At 39.3% G+C, this 13301-nt stretch overlaps 1 pseudogene; it reads right to left on the bottom strand.

Moving 5' to 3' along the window:
* Positions 1-12058: 12058 nt before the first annotated feature.
* LOC136172203 (clathrin light chain A pseudogene) lies at positions 12059-12481 on the bottom strand (annotated as a pseudogene).
* Between the last annotated feature and the right edge of the window lie 820 nt (positions 12482-13301).

Below are 13301 nucleotides of genomic sequence, written 5' to 3'. Positions count from 1 at the left end.
GCAAATTGCTGTCTAAATAATTCTTGTTGGCAATGGTATTTAATTATAATTTTTGAAGAAGAAAAACACTTAAAGAGATGGTCAGGTTAATAGGGTGCTAATTCCATAAGGCAAGCATTTTAGACTGTTAATGGGAAAGTTGTCACATTAGAGGCTAATTTCTTTTAGGCAAAAATCAATAGACAATTTGGAGGCTAAAGCGAAAGTGCTTTGTATGTTGTAATGAATGGTGTTCTTGTAAGAGACTAGCTCTATTACCGAATTAGAAGTAGAAAGCTTGGAGGAGGGAGATTTTATATTTTCTCTCCATGTTCCACCTCTATATTTTCCTCTTCTTACACCAGCTCTTCCAAGAAGGGAAAAGTGACCAGTTTGACTGGTCAGAGGCTAAGGCCTCTCTAGGGCTACCCTTGGCCAGTGGCAGGATGGGGCCACAGAGTGTCAGAAAAAGGTTTTACTTCCTATATTCCCCTTCCCTGTCAAGGTTACCTGTGTGGGCCTTGCCTCTTGGGGCTGGGTCAGCTGAGGTGTCCCCAGTGAGATACGGGTAGTTTAGGGGTTTGGTGCCCCTGGGGTCCCAGCGATCTCTTTCCACTGTGCCCTGCCTCCAGCCAAGGTTCCTGCCTCCTCCTGCTACCCATGCAAATGTGATTTAGTATAAGGTCACAAGACTCAAGAACAGGAAAGAAGCAAGAGGCTTTATGCCTCAGTCTCGAGTTTCATTCTTTAATTCAGTATTTACCAGGGAGCCCTGTACTACCATTGTGTGTGTGTGTGTGTGTGTATGTGTGTGTGTGTGTGTGTGCGCGCACGCGCGCGTGTGCACGCAAGAGAGAGAGAAAGGAGAAAGAGAGGAGATGGAATGAAGATGGGCTGTCTGTTCTACCTTCCGTGAGTGATACATTAATACATTTTTTTCTATTGTTCTGCATGTTAATATCTTTGCAAAGGAAAAAAGAAAACCTTTACAGAGAATAGAACAAGTAGGGACATCAGTCAAGAAAACCTACTTTGAGTCTCTAACCTTCCACCTTGTTCTCCAACTCCAAGTCTGGCTCTCTCTATATATATCTGTGTAAGGTTGCCAATTAAAATGTAAGACACCTATTTCAATTCAAAATTCAGGTTAACAATTACTTTCTTAATGTAAGTATATTCCAAATATTGCATGGTACATGCACTATAGTTTGGTTTATCTGAATTTCAAATTTAACTGCTTCATGTTTTTATTTGCTGAATCTTGCAATCCTGTATTTATGCTCTGCCTTTCTCCAGAAGCAGTCAGTTTAATATCTAAGAACAAGGACTCTGGAACCAAACAAAACTGGGTTTGAATCTCTGTTCTGTCACTTGTTAGCTGTGAGAATTTGGGGGATATATCACCTAAGTCACTTCAGTTTCCTCACCTGAAAAACAAGGATAACAATGGTGCTCATCTGATGGGATTGTTGTTGAAGTTAAATAAGTTGATGTGTGTAAGGTGCTGAGAAAAATGCCTGGTACGTGAGAAATGTTCAATAATACTTGTATTGAGAGGCCAATATGGAATGGCAAGAAAGATATTGGTTCACTCAGTGGCAACATTGGGTGCATATTTTATGCTCCAAATTGTAGATATAGTAGATCTGTGTTTTTAAGCCCTTAGGCTTCTCCGCATAGATTTGTACCATGTCTTCACACTGTTTCCATTGGGGCCTACAAACCGATGAATCTCTCGACTCTTCTTTCCTGAGAGAAGGACACTTAAAATGCTCTGACAGTAACAGTCTTAAATCCTCTTATAAATATGGATAAAAAGTAGCAGGAAAGTTTCTATCCAGAAATACATTAGATCCTTTTCCTTTTTTAGAAAATGAAATATATGACTGAACTTATGATGAAATAGATGGATAAATGCAACACTAATGTTTGCAAAGTATAAATGAAGGAACATAGAAAATAAAATTTTACTATTTTATTCATTCTTTTTATTACTATAGAAGCTATTAAAGTTTCTGGAAGGACTCATACCAAACTATTAGTAAAAGTTGCATCTTTGATACAACAGGAGTGGGACAATTCACTTTTGTTTTCTTTGTGTGTGTGTTTTTTTTTTCCCTTTACAAGCCATTTTATATCCTACTTGTGCAGTGAAAATATTTTTTAAAAATAATAAAAGCAAGATAAGCAATATCAGCTGATGTGAGTTTATCTCAAAGAACACCCTCTCATTCTCTATTCTAACTCCCAGTGGAGACAATATGGGCAGATTTTTATATAACCTTATTAAAACTTTTCTGTGCTTCAACAAGTATATATGTGAAATAGCATTTGATAACCCCAGTGAGATTCTACTCCATGTAACTGTTGAGCAACTTGCTTTTGTCATTTATCTTAGCATGGAAACTTTTCTATATCAGTATGTACAAATCTCTCTTAGTCTTATTAATCACAAAATTTTCTTCTTTAGTGTAAATAAATCAAACTTTAACTGGTATTTAACAAGTGATTATAGAAATACCAGTTTAGAAAAGGTTAAGTCTTTAGAATATGCATTTAGCTAAGCTTATATATAATTTTAGTGGTTTATATTGCTCCTCACAGATAAATAAAAATTAAAGCATAACATACAATGGGGCTTCCCTTGTGGCTCAGTTGGTAAAGAATCCTTCTGCAATGCAGGAGACCTGGTTTTGATCCCTGGGTTGGGAAGATCCCTTGGAGAAGGGAAAGGCTACCCACTCCAGTATTCTGGCCTGGAGAATTCCATGGACTATACAGTCCTTGGGGTCACAAGTGATTGTAGAAATACCAGTCTAGAAAAAGTTAGCTTTTTAGAATATACAGTCATTTATCTGAGCTTATATGTAATTTTAGTGGTTTATATTGCTCCTCACAGATAAATAAAAATAAAAACATAACATAAAATAACTTACAGGATGCAGCAAAAGCAGCATTCAGAGATAAGTGTATAGCTGTAAATGTCGATGTTAAATCAAAGAGCTCTAATCAATAATGTAACATTCCACCTTAACAGAAATGAATTGCATACCAAACATGAAATTGAACCAATAAAAACTCCAAACAAACAAACATTTATAGAAGCATTAACATCTGTCCTTCTCAAAATATTCCAAAAAGTTGAAGAGAAAGGAATGATTCTCAACTTATTGTAGAAGGCCAACCTCTCCCTGATACCAAACTCAGACAAAGATAACACAAGAAAAGAAAATCACAGGCCAACATCACTAATGAACAGAGATGCAAAAAATCCCAACAAAATATTAGCAAATCAATTTAACAATACATTTAAAGTATTATACACCATGATAAAGTGGGATTTATCCCAGGGATGCAAGGATGATTCAATATCTACAAATCAATCAATGTGATACATGACATTGACAAACTGAAGAATAAAAATCACATGATTATATCAATACATGCAAAAAAATCTTTAGAAAATTTCAACCTCAATTCATGACAACAGCCCTTCAGAAAGTGGGCATAGAGTAAACATGTTCACCATAATAAAGGCCATATATGACAAACCCGTAGCTAACATCATGCATGCATGCTAAGTCAGTTCAGTTGTGACTGATTCTTTGTGACTCCATGGACTGTAGCCTGCCAGGTTCCTCTGTCCATGGGATTCTTCAGGCAAGAATACTGGAGTGGATTGCCACGCCCTCCTCTAGGGGGTCTGAAGTGGGTTGCCATGCCCTCCTCTAGAGGATCTTCCAAACCCTCTCAATTAAAAAAATGACCCATACTCCCCAAGGCAATCTACAGACTTAACATAATTCCTATCAAAATACTAAGGGCATTTTTTCACAGAACTAAAACAAATAATTCTAAAACATGAATGGACACACAAAGGACCCTGAAGAGCCAAAGTAAATTTGAGGAAAAAGATCAGAGCCAGAAGTATCACGTACCCTGACTTCAGATTGTACAACAAAGGTACAATAATCAAAATAGTATAATACTGGTACAAAACAGGGATAAAGATCAATGGAACAGAATACAGTCCAGAAATAAACCCTTGTGGTCTATTGACCCAGACTCCTGCGGTCAATTAATCTATGATAAAGAAGGCAGGAATCCACAATGGGGAAAAACAGTATCTTCAAGGGGTGGTGCTGGGAAAACTGAACAGCTACATGTAAAAGAATGAAACTAGAACCTTTCTCACTTCATATACAAAAATAAACTCAAAAATGGGTTAAAGACCTAAATGTAAGACAAGAAACCATTAAACTCCTAGAAGAAAATGTAGGCAGAAACCACTGACAAAGGGAAAAGACAACCTACTGAATGGGAGAAAATATTTGAAAATGATATGACTGATAAAGAGTAATATCTAAAATATACAAACAGCTCATACAATCTAACATCAAAAAAATGAAAACAACCCAATTAAAAAATGTGCAGAAAATATGAATAGACATTTTCTCAAAGAATATACAGATGGCCAACGGCACATGAAAAGATGCTCAACATTACTAGTTATCCGAGATTTGCAAATCAAAGCCACAATGACATATCACCTCACTTCTGTCAGAATAGCTATCATCAAAAAGACAACAAATAACAAATGTTGGCGAGAATATGGAGAAAAGGGAACGCTTGTATACTGTCGATGGGAGTGTAAATTGATTCAGCAACTATGTAAGACAGTATGGAGATTGCTCAAAAAACTAAAAGTAGAAGTAACATGTAATCCAGCAATTCAACTCCTGGGTATGTGTGTGTGTATCAACATGGATGGACCTGGAAGGTATAAAGTTTAGTGAAATGATTCACACAGAAAAAAGACAAATATGTCATTCCATATATTCCACTTACATGAGGAATCTAAAAATTGAAACAAAGTGATGGATATAAGAAGACAGAAACAGACTCACAGATATAGAGAACAAACTAGTTGGGAGAGCGGATGGGAGAGGGGTGAGATGAGGGCAGGGGATTAAGAGGCATAAACTACTATCTTGTTAGGTGCTCTAGTTTGTCTAACTCTTTGTGACTTCATGGACTGTAGCCTGCCAGGCTCCTTTGTCCATGGGGTTCTCTAGGCAAGAATTCTGGCCTGCGTAGCATTCCCATCTCCAGGGGATCTTCTCAAGCCAGGAACTGAACCCTGGTCTCCTGCATGGCAGGCGGATGCTTTACCGTCTGAGCCACCAGGGAAGCCCAACAAAATACTATACACAACATAACTGTAAGGACATATTGTACAGTGCAAGGTATATAGCCATATTTTATAATAACTTTAAGTGGAATATAACCTGCAAAAATATTAAATCACTATATTGTACACTTGAAACTAATATGATACTGTAACTCAGATATATAATAATAAAAATAATACACAAAACATCTCCAAAATAAATATGTGGAAGTAATTCATATTATAAGACAATTGAAAGCACTAAAATAGCATTAAAAATTAAAAATATTGTATTTCTATATACTAAAAATGAACAATCCAAAAATAAAATTAAGAATTCTATTTATAATATATTTATTATTATAATATATGCATATATATAATCCATATAATAATATATGTAGTAATATATGTAATCCATATAATTACAATTCCATTTATAATAACACTAAAAAGAATAAAATGTTTAAGAATGAACATAACAAAAGAGTGTATGCTAATAGACATAATCTTCTAAGAGATTAATTATAGCTCTTACATTTAGGTTTTTGGTTCATTTTGAGTTAATTTTTATATACGTGAGGAAGAGGTCCAACTTCACGCATTCTCATATAGATAGAGTTGTCTCAGCATTCTTTGTTGAAAAGACTGGGGTTTTCTTTTTCCATTGAATGGTCTTCACAACATAACAAAAGAAGTTCAAGATTTGTGCACTGAAAATGATAAAATATCAATGTAAGGAGTTAAAGACGTACATAAATGCAGACATCCATGTTCATAAATGGAAAGATATAATATTGTTAAAATAATGATATGCTCCAAATTTATCTACAGATTCAAAATTTCAAGTCTTTTTTTCAGAAATGGATAAACTCATCTTAAAATTCATATAGAAATTAAAGAGCCAAAACCTTTCAAAAGAGTAAAACAAAGTTCTTTCTAACTTTAAAACATACTAAAAGTTACAGTAATTCAAAGAGTGTGGCACTGGGAAAATTCTAGACATACAGATCAGAAGAAGAAAACAGAGTTCAGACATAAACCCATACACTTAAGGCCAATTGTAAGAGCTATAATTAATCTCTTAGAAGAAACCATAGGTGTAAATTCTGTGAGCTTGGATTAGGCAAAAGTGTATTAGATATGACACAAAGCATCTGCAACAAATAAGTAAATAAATTGGACCTCATCAAAATCAAAGACTTTAATGTCAAAGAGAGCTTCCCTGGTGGCTCAGATGGTAAAGAACCAACTGCAATGCAGGAGACCTGCGTTTGATCCCTGGGTTGGGAAGATGCCCTGGAGGAGGACTTGGCAACCAACTCCAGTATAGACAAAATACGGATGGGAGAAATTATTTCCATATATATCTGATTAAAGTCTGTCACTCATAATACTTAAAGAACACTTCCAATTCAACAATAAGAAAACAAATACCACAATTAAAGAAGATATAAATGATTTAAATAGACATTTCCCCCTACAAGATGTACAAATGATCAGTAAGTACATGAACTGGTTCCAAATCAGGAAAGGAGTATGTCAAGGCTGTATGTTGTCACCCTGCTTATTTAACATATGTGCAGTGTACATCATGAGAAATGCTGGGTTGGATGAAACACAAACTGGAATCAAGATTGCTGGTTATATCAACAACCTCAGATATGCAGATGACACCACTTTTCTGGCAGAAAGAGAAGAAAAACTAAAGAGCCTCTTGATGAAAGTGAAAGAGGAGAGTGAAAAAGTTGGCTTAAAGCTCAACATTCAGAAAACTAAGATCATGGCATCTGGCCCCATCACTTCATGGCAAATAGATGGAGAAACAGTGGAAACATTGTTTTGGGGCTCGAAAATCATGGCAGATGGTGATTTCAGCCATGAAATTAAAAGACACTTGCTCCTTGGAAGAAAAGCTATGATCAACCTAGACAGCATTTAAAAAGTAGAGACATTACTTTTCCAACAAAGGTCCATCTAGTCAAAGCTATGGTTTTTCCAGTAGTCATGTATGGATGTGAGAGTTGGACTATAAAGAAAGCTGAGCACTGAAGAATTGATGCTTTTGAACTGTGGCATTGGAGAAGACTCTTGAAAGTCCCTTGGACTGCAAGGAGAGCCAACCAGTTAATCCTAAAAGAAATCAGTCCTGAATATTCATTGGAAGGACTGATGTTGAAGCTGAAACTCCAATACTTTGGCCACCTGATGCAAAGCTCTGACTCATTGGAAAAGCCCCTGATGCTGGGAAAGATTGAAGGTGGGAGGAAAAAGGGATGACAGAGGATGAGATGGTTGGATGGTGTCACCAACTGGATGGACATGAGTTTGGGCAAGCTCTGGGAGTTGGTGATGGACACGGAAGCCTGGTGTTCTGTAGTCCATGGTTTCAAAAAGAGTCAGACATAGCTGAGCGACTGAACTGAAGTACATGAAAAGATGCTGAAGATCATTAATCATCAGAAAAATGCAAGTCAAAACCACAATGAGGTATCACTTCAAACTCACTAGGATGGGTGTAACAGTGATTTTTAACAAAATGGAAATCACAAATATTGATGAGGATGTGCAGCAACTACACTTTCATACGTTGCTGGTGACAATGTAAAATGGTGCAAGTGCTTTGAAAAATAGTTCCTCAAAAATTTAGTTACCATATGACCTAGCAATTCCACTCCTAGCTATATATCCCCCCCAAAATTGAGACTGATGTTCACACAAAAACTTCTACATGAACATTTCATAGTATTATTCATGACAGCTGAAAAAATGGAAACAACCAAAATATTCCTCAATGATGAGTGGATAATAAAATTTGGTGTATCCATACCATGGAACGGTATTCAGCAAAAAAGTGAACAATAAAGTACTGATAACATGCTACAACATGGATGAACTTTGTAACTGTGTTAAATGAAAGAAGTCGGACATAAAACATCATGTATGATTCCTTTTGTATCGAAGGTCTGAAGGAGAAAAATTCATGCAGACAAAAAATAGATTAGTGGTTATCAGGAGTTGAAAGGATCGAGAAATGGAGAGTGACTGCTAAGGGGCACAGGGTGTTTTGTGGGTGATGTAAGTGTTTTGGGATTAGATAGTAATGAAGATTGCACAGATTTGTGAATATACTCAAAATCACTGAGTGGAATAGTTTCAAATCATGATTATCATGATTAAAAGTATTTTTTATCAATTTAATGTATTTTAAAGATTTACCTCCACATATAGTCAACTGATTCTTATGTCTGTGCCCACTCATTTAACAACTATTGGTCAAGTTTCATCCATGTGTCTGACACTAATGTCCCTCTGTGATGGGTGAAACAGCACGGTCTCTACCTTCACAATCTGTTTAGAGAGAGGAATGGGCCCTGGTGTAGGTGGAAATCTGTATGATGGATATGGATATTATACAGCATTCAAAGAGAAAAATTTGGGCAGGTAATTTTGGTGGGAGGAGATCTCTGGCCTTGGACTTGAACTCTTGTCAGTTGGATGATGTTTATCTAGTTATCTGTATCTCTAGGATTCTGACTGGATGGTGGTTTTATCTAGTTATTTAAAAATATGCCCATCTGAATGTAGAGTTCCAAAGAATAGCAAGGAGAGATAAGAAAGCCTTCCTAAGTGAACAATGCAAAGAAACAGAGGAAAACAATGGAATGGGAAAGACTAGAGATCTCTTCAAGAAAATTAGAGATACCAAGGGAACATTTCATGCAAAAATGGGTGCAATAAAGGGAAGAAATGGTATGGACCTAACAGAAGCAGAAGAGACTAAGAAGAGATGGCAAGAATACACAGAAAAACTATACAGAAAAGATCTTCATGACCCAGATAACCACGATGATGTGATCACTCACCTAGAGCCAGACATCCTGGAGTCTGAAGTCAAGTGGGCCTTAGGAAGCATCACTTCTAACAAAGCAAGTGAAGGTGATGGAATTCCAGCTGAGCTATTTCAAATCCTAAAAGATGCTGCTGTTAAATTGCTGCACTCAATATGTCAGCAAATTTGGAAAACTCAGCAGTGGCCACAGGACTGGAAAAGGTCAGTTTCCATTCCAATCCCAAAGAATGTTCTACTGCACAATTGCCCTCATTTCACATGCTAGCAAAGCTATACTCAAAATTCTCCAAGCTAGGCTTCAACAGTACATGAACTGAGAACTTCCAGATGTTCAAGCTAGATTTAGAAAAGGCAGAGGAACAAGAGATCAAATTGCCAACATCCACTGGATCATAGAAAAAGCAAGAGAATTCCAGGAAAACATCTGCTTCTTGACTACACTAAAGCCTTTGACTGTGTGGATCAAAGCAAACTGTGGAAAATTCTTAAAGAGATGGGAATACCAGATCACCTTGCCTTCCCCCCTCGAAACCTGTATGCAGGTTAAGAAGCAACAGTTAGAACTGGATGTGGAATAACAGACTGGTTCCAAATTGGGAAAGGAGTATGTCAAGGCTGTATATTTAATTTATGTGCAGAGTACATCATGAGAAATGCCAGGCTAGATGAAGCACAAGCTGGAATCAAGATTGCTGGAAGAAATATCAATAACCTCAGATATGCAGATGACACCACCCTTATGGCAGAAAGTGAAGAAGAACTAAAGAGCCTCTTGATGCAGGTGAAAGAGGAAAGTGAAAAAGCTGGCTTAAAATTCAACATTCAAAAAATGAAGATCATGGCATCTGGCCCCATCACTTCATGGCAAATAGATGGGGAAACAATGGAAACAGTGACAGACTTTATTTTCTTGGGCTCCAAAATCACTGCAGATGGTGACTTCAGCCATGAAATTAAAAGATGCTTGCTTCTTGGAAGAAAAGCTATGACAAAGCTAGATAGTGTATTAAAGAGAAGAGTCATTACATTGCCAACAAAGGTCTGTCTAGTCAAAGCTATGATTTTCCCAGTAGTTGTGTATGGATGTGAGAGTTGGACCATAAAGAAGGCTGAGAGCTGAAGAATTGATACTTTTGAACTGTGGTGTTAGAGAAGACTCTTGAGAGTCCCTTGGACTGCAAGGAGATCCAACCAGTCAATCCTAAAGGAAATCAGTCTTGCATATTCATTGGAAGGACTGATGCTGAAGCTGAAACTCCAATACTTTGGCCACCTGATGTGGAGAACTAACTCATTAGAAAAGACACTGATTCTGGGAAAGATTGAAGACAGGAGGAGAAGGGGATGATAGATGAGAAGTTGGTTGGATGGCATCACCGATTCAAGGAATGTGAATTTGAGGAAACTCTGGGAGATGATGAAGGACAGGGAATCCTGGCGTTCTGCAGTCCATGGGGTTGCAGAGTCGGATTCACCTGAGCAACTGAACGACAGTTATTTAGTATCTTTAGGTCTCTGTTGCTTGGTTCTGTCTCCCTTTCATTCTTATCTCCAATTTGTGCTTTTTATCCCTAGGCTTCTCCTTGAGAAGACATGGGGGATTCTTCAGTACTATGCCTGTTGTACTCACAATGTCCTATTCATCCAATTTAAAGACAGGAAGCTCATAGAGAAAACTGGATGATAAAGCAGCAAAGTCAATAGTCAGAATGCCCCCCCTTTTTGTGTGATTCTCATGCAATTTCAGATTCTCAGGAGAATGAGCATCCAGTTCATCTTCCTTAGGTCAGGGGCCATTTTTACAGCCAGGGCACACATCTTGGGTAACAAATCACTAAGACCTATAACCATATTCAGCAGGGGCTACTGAGTACTTCAAAGGAATGGAGTCAATGAACAAAGGCAGAGGGAAGACACAAGCTCTAATGCCACTTTGTGGCCCTCCAACTACACTCGCCATGCTAGCCTCACAGAATCTCATGCATAATTCCTTCTTTCCACTCCTAATACAGCTTGCTCATGAAATCCTGAGAGCAGCATCCAAACCAGCATCCTCCCCCAGCACCCCTTGTGGATTAAATGGCATAATGGATGTGAAAGCCCTTTGCAAATTGCAAAGTAGTTCACAAATGTGAGTTATCACGTAGTATGGGACACTGCTGCCTGCAGAGAGCGGGGCTGAGCTGGGCAGAAAGGCCTAGGGACCCAGCCAAGCTTCCTTTGGCAGGGTTTTTGGATTTCAATGGGGAAAGAAAATGTTTCTTTGGGTTGTTAGCTTGTAATAGCTGGCCTCCCTGCTGATTAAATAAACAGCTTCCTAAACATGATTTCAGCTAGAATTACACTATGCTCCAGGCCTCAAACTGAGTGAAAATGAAATAGGGAGGGCCAAGAGACCTCATTGACCAGAGGGATAGGTAGGGAGGAATTAAATTTATTTCCTCTTCCATTCCCCGTTAGCCCTTCCCTTCTCCAGGGGCTTCCCTGGTGGCTCAGCTGGTGAAGGATCCACCTGCAATATGGGAGACCTGGGTTTGATCCCTGGGTTGGGAAGATCCCCTGGAGAAAGGAATGGCTACCCACTCCAGTATTCTGGGCTGGAGAATTCCATGGACTGTATAGTCCATGGGGTTGCAAAGAGTTGGACACCACCGAGCGACTTTCACTTTCTTCACTTTCTCCAGGGGTGAAGCCTTACAGGACTGGAGACATCTGCTTCATTTCAGTGATTGGCTCAGAGATGGTAGAAACCCAGCCTAAGCCAATCAGGTCAGAGTTGTTTATTTTTTTTAATTGTTTGAAACAAATTTATTTTCAAAATAATGCACAAGAGCATAGGTTGAGGCTGCCCTTGGGAGGCCTCCCTCCCTTCCTCTGCCGCCACCTCCCCCCCTCTTTGAATGCCAGGGAGAACACAGTTGAAGGAAACATGCAATCACAAACAATGATCAGCTCTAAAGACAAAAGGTTTGGCCCAAAACAACTCAACATAATTAATCCAATTACCATGAAGAGCGTCACTGAGTAGGATTAAGATATTGTAGACGGGTGGCTCTTCAGTGCACCAGGGGGCCCCGCTTGAGGGAGATGAGGACAGAACACAAGCGGGAGATGTCTTTGGCCTGCTTGCTGGACTTGGGGTTAAGGTCACACAGCTGGGCCACCGGTTCCCACTCAGTGCCTGGGGACAACTCCTCAATGTCATGTGCAAAGACTTCTTCTGCTGCCCTGTGGTTGGCTTTTGCCTTCTGGAGCTGCCAACCTGCCTCACATACCACTCATCCAGCTCCTTGATTGTTTTTTCTTTCCACTCTGCTTCCTGCTTCCAAGAATTGGCATCAAGGGCTTCCAAGCATTCCATTTGCTCTTCTCTCCCTTTACGGGATACTTTCAGGCTCTGAGTGCAATAGATCCACTTGTGAAATAGCTGTGTAACTGTCTGTTGGCCCAGTAGTCTCTTGGCAGTATTCACCATTCATCACTCCATCATCAGTATCTGTACCAGCCCCCTTCCACCCCCCCTGCCCCGCCCCGCCCTGCGTCCGGGGGTGCCGCCGTCCAGGATGGTGAAGACCTCGTTGTTCTCGATGCCTGCAATCTCACTCTCCTGTTATGCCAAGAACACCGCAGCAGGGTCCTCTTCGCTGGTCCCTCGGATCCCCGGGGTAGGACCATCAGAGGGGGTGCTGAACAGATCTTACTCAGCCATGACAGGAGGTTCAATGGCATCGACTTTTCAGAGACACACCAACCGACCAGCACCAAATATCAGTTCAGTTCAGTTCAGTCGCTCAGTCGTGTCTGACTCTTTGCGACCCCGTGGACTGCAGCATGCCAGGCTTCCCTGTCTACCACCAATTCCCAGAGCTTGCTCAAACTCATGTCCATCAAGTCAGTGATGCCATCCAACAATCTCATCCTGTGTCGTCCTCTTCTCCTCCCACCTTCAATCTTTCCCAGCATCAGGGTCTTTTCCAATGAGCCAGTTCTTCCCAACAGGTGGCCAAAGTATTGGCACTTTAGCTTCAGGGAATATTCAACTTCCAATGAATATTCAGGACTGATTTCCTTTAGGATTGACTGGTTGGATTTCCTTGCAGTCCAAGGGGTTTACAAGAGTCTTCTCCAACACCACGGTTCAAAAGCATCAATTCTTCAGCACTCAGCCTTCTTTATAGTCCAACTCTCACATCCATGCTTGACTATGGAAAAACCATAGATCTGACTAGATGGACTTTTGTGGACAAAGTAATGTCTTTGCTTTTTAGTAGACACACCAACTGACCAGCAGACCCCAAG

This window comes from Muntiacus reevesi, chromosome 7 (genome assembly GCF_963930625.1).
Source record: "Muntiacus reevesi chromosome 7, mMunRee1.1, whole genome shotgun sequence".
Classification (NCBI taxonomy): Eukaryota; Metazoa; Chordata; class Mammalia; order Artiodactyla; family Cervidae; genus Muntiacus; species Muntiacus reevesi.
Note: the sequence above shows the minus strand (reverse complement) of the source record. Positions and strands in the feature narration are given on the sequence as shown.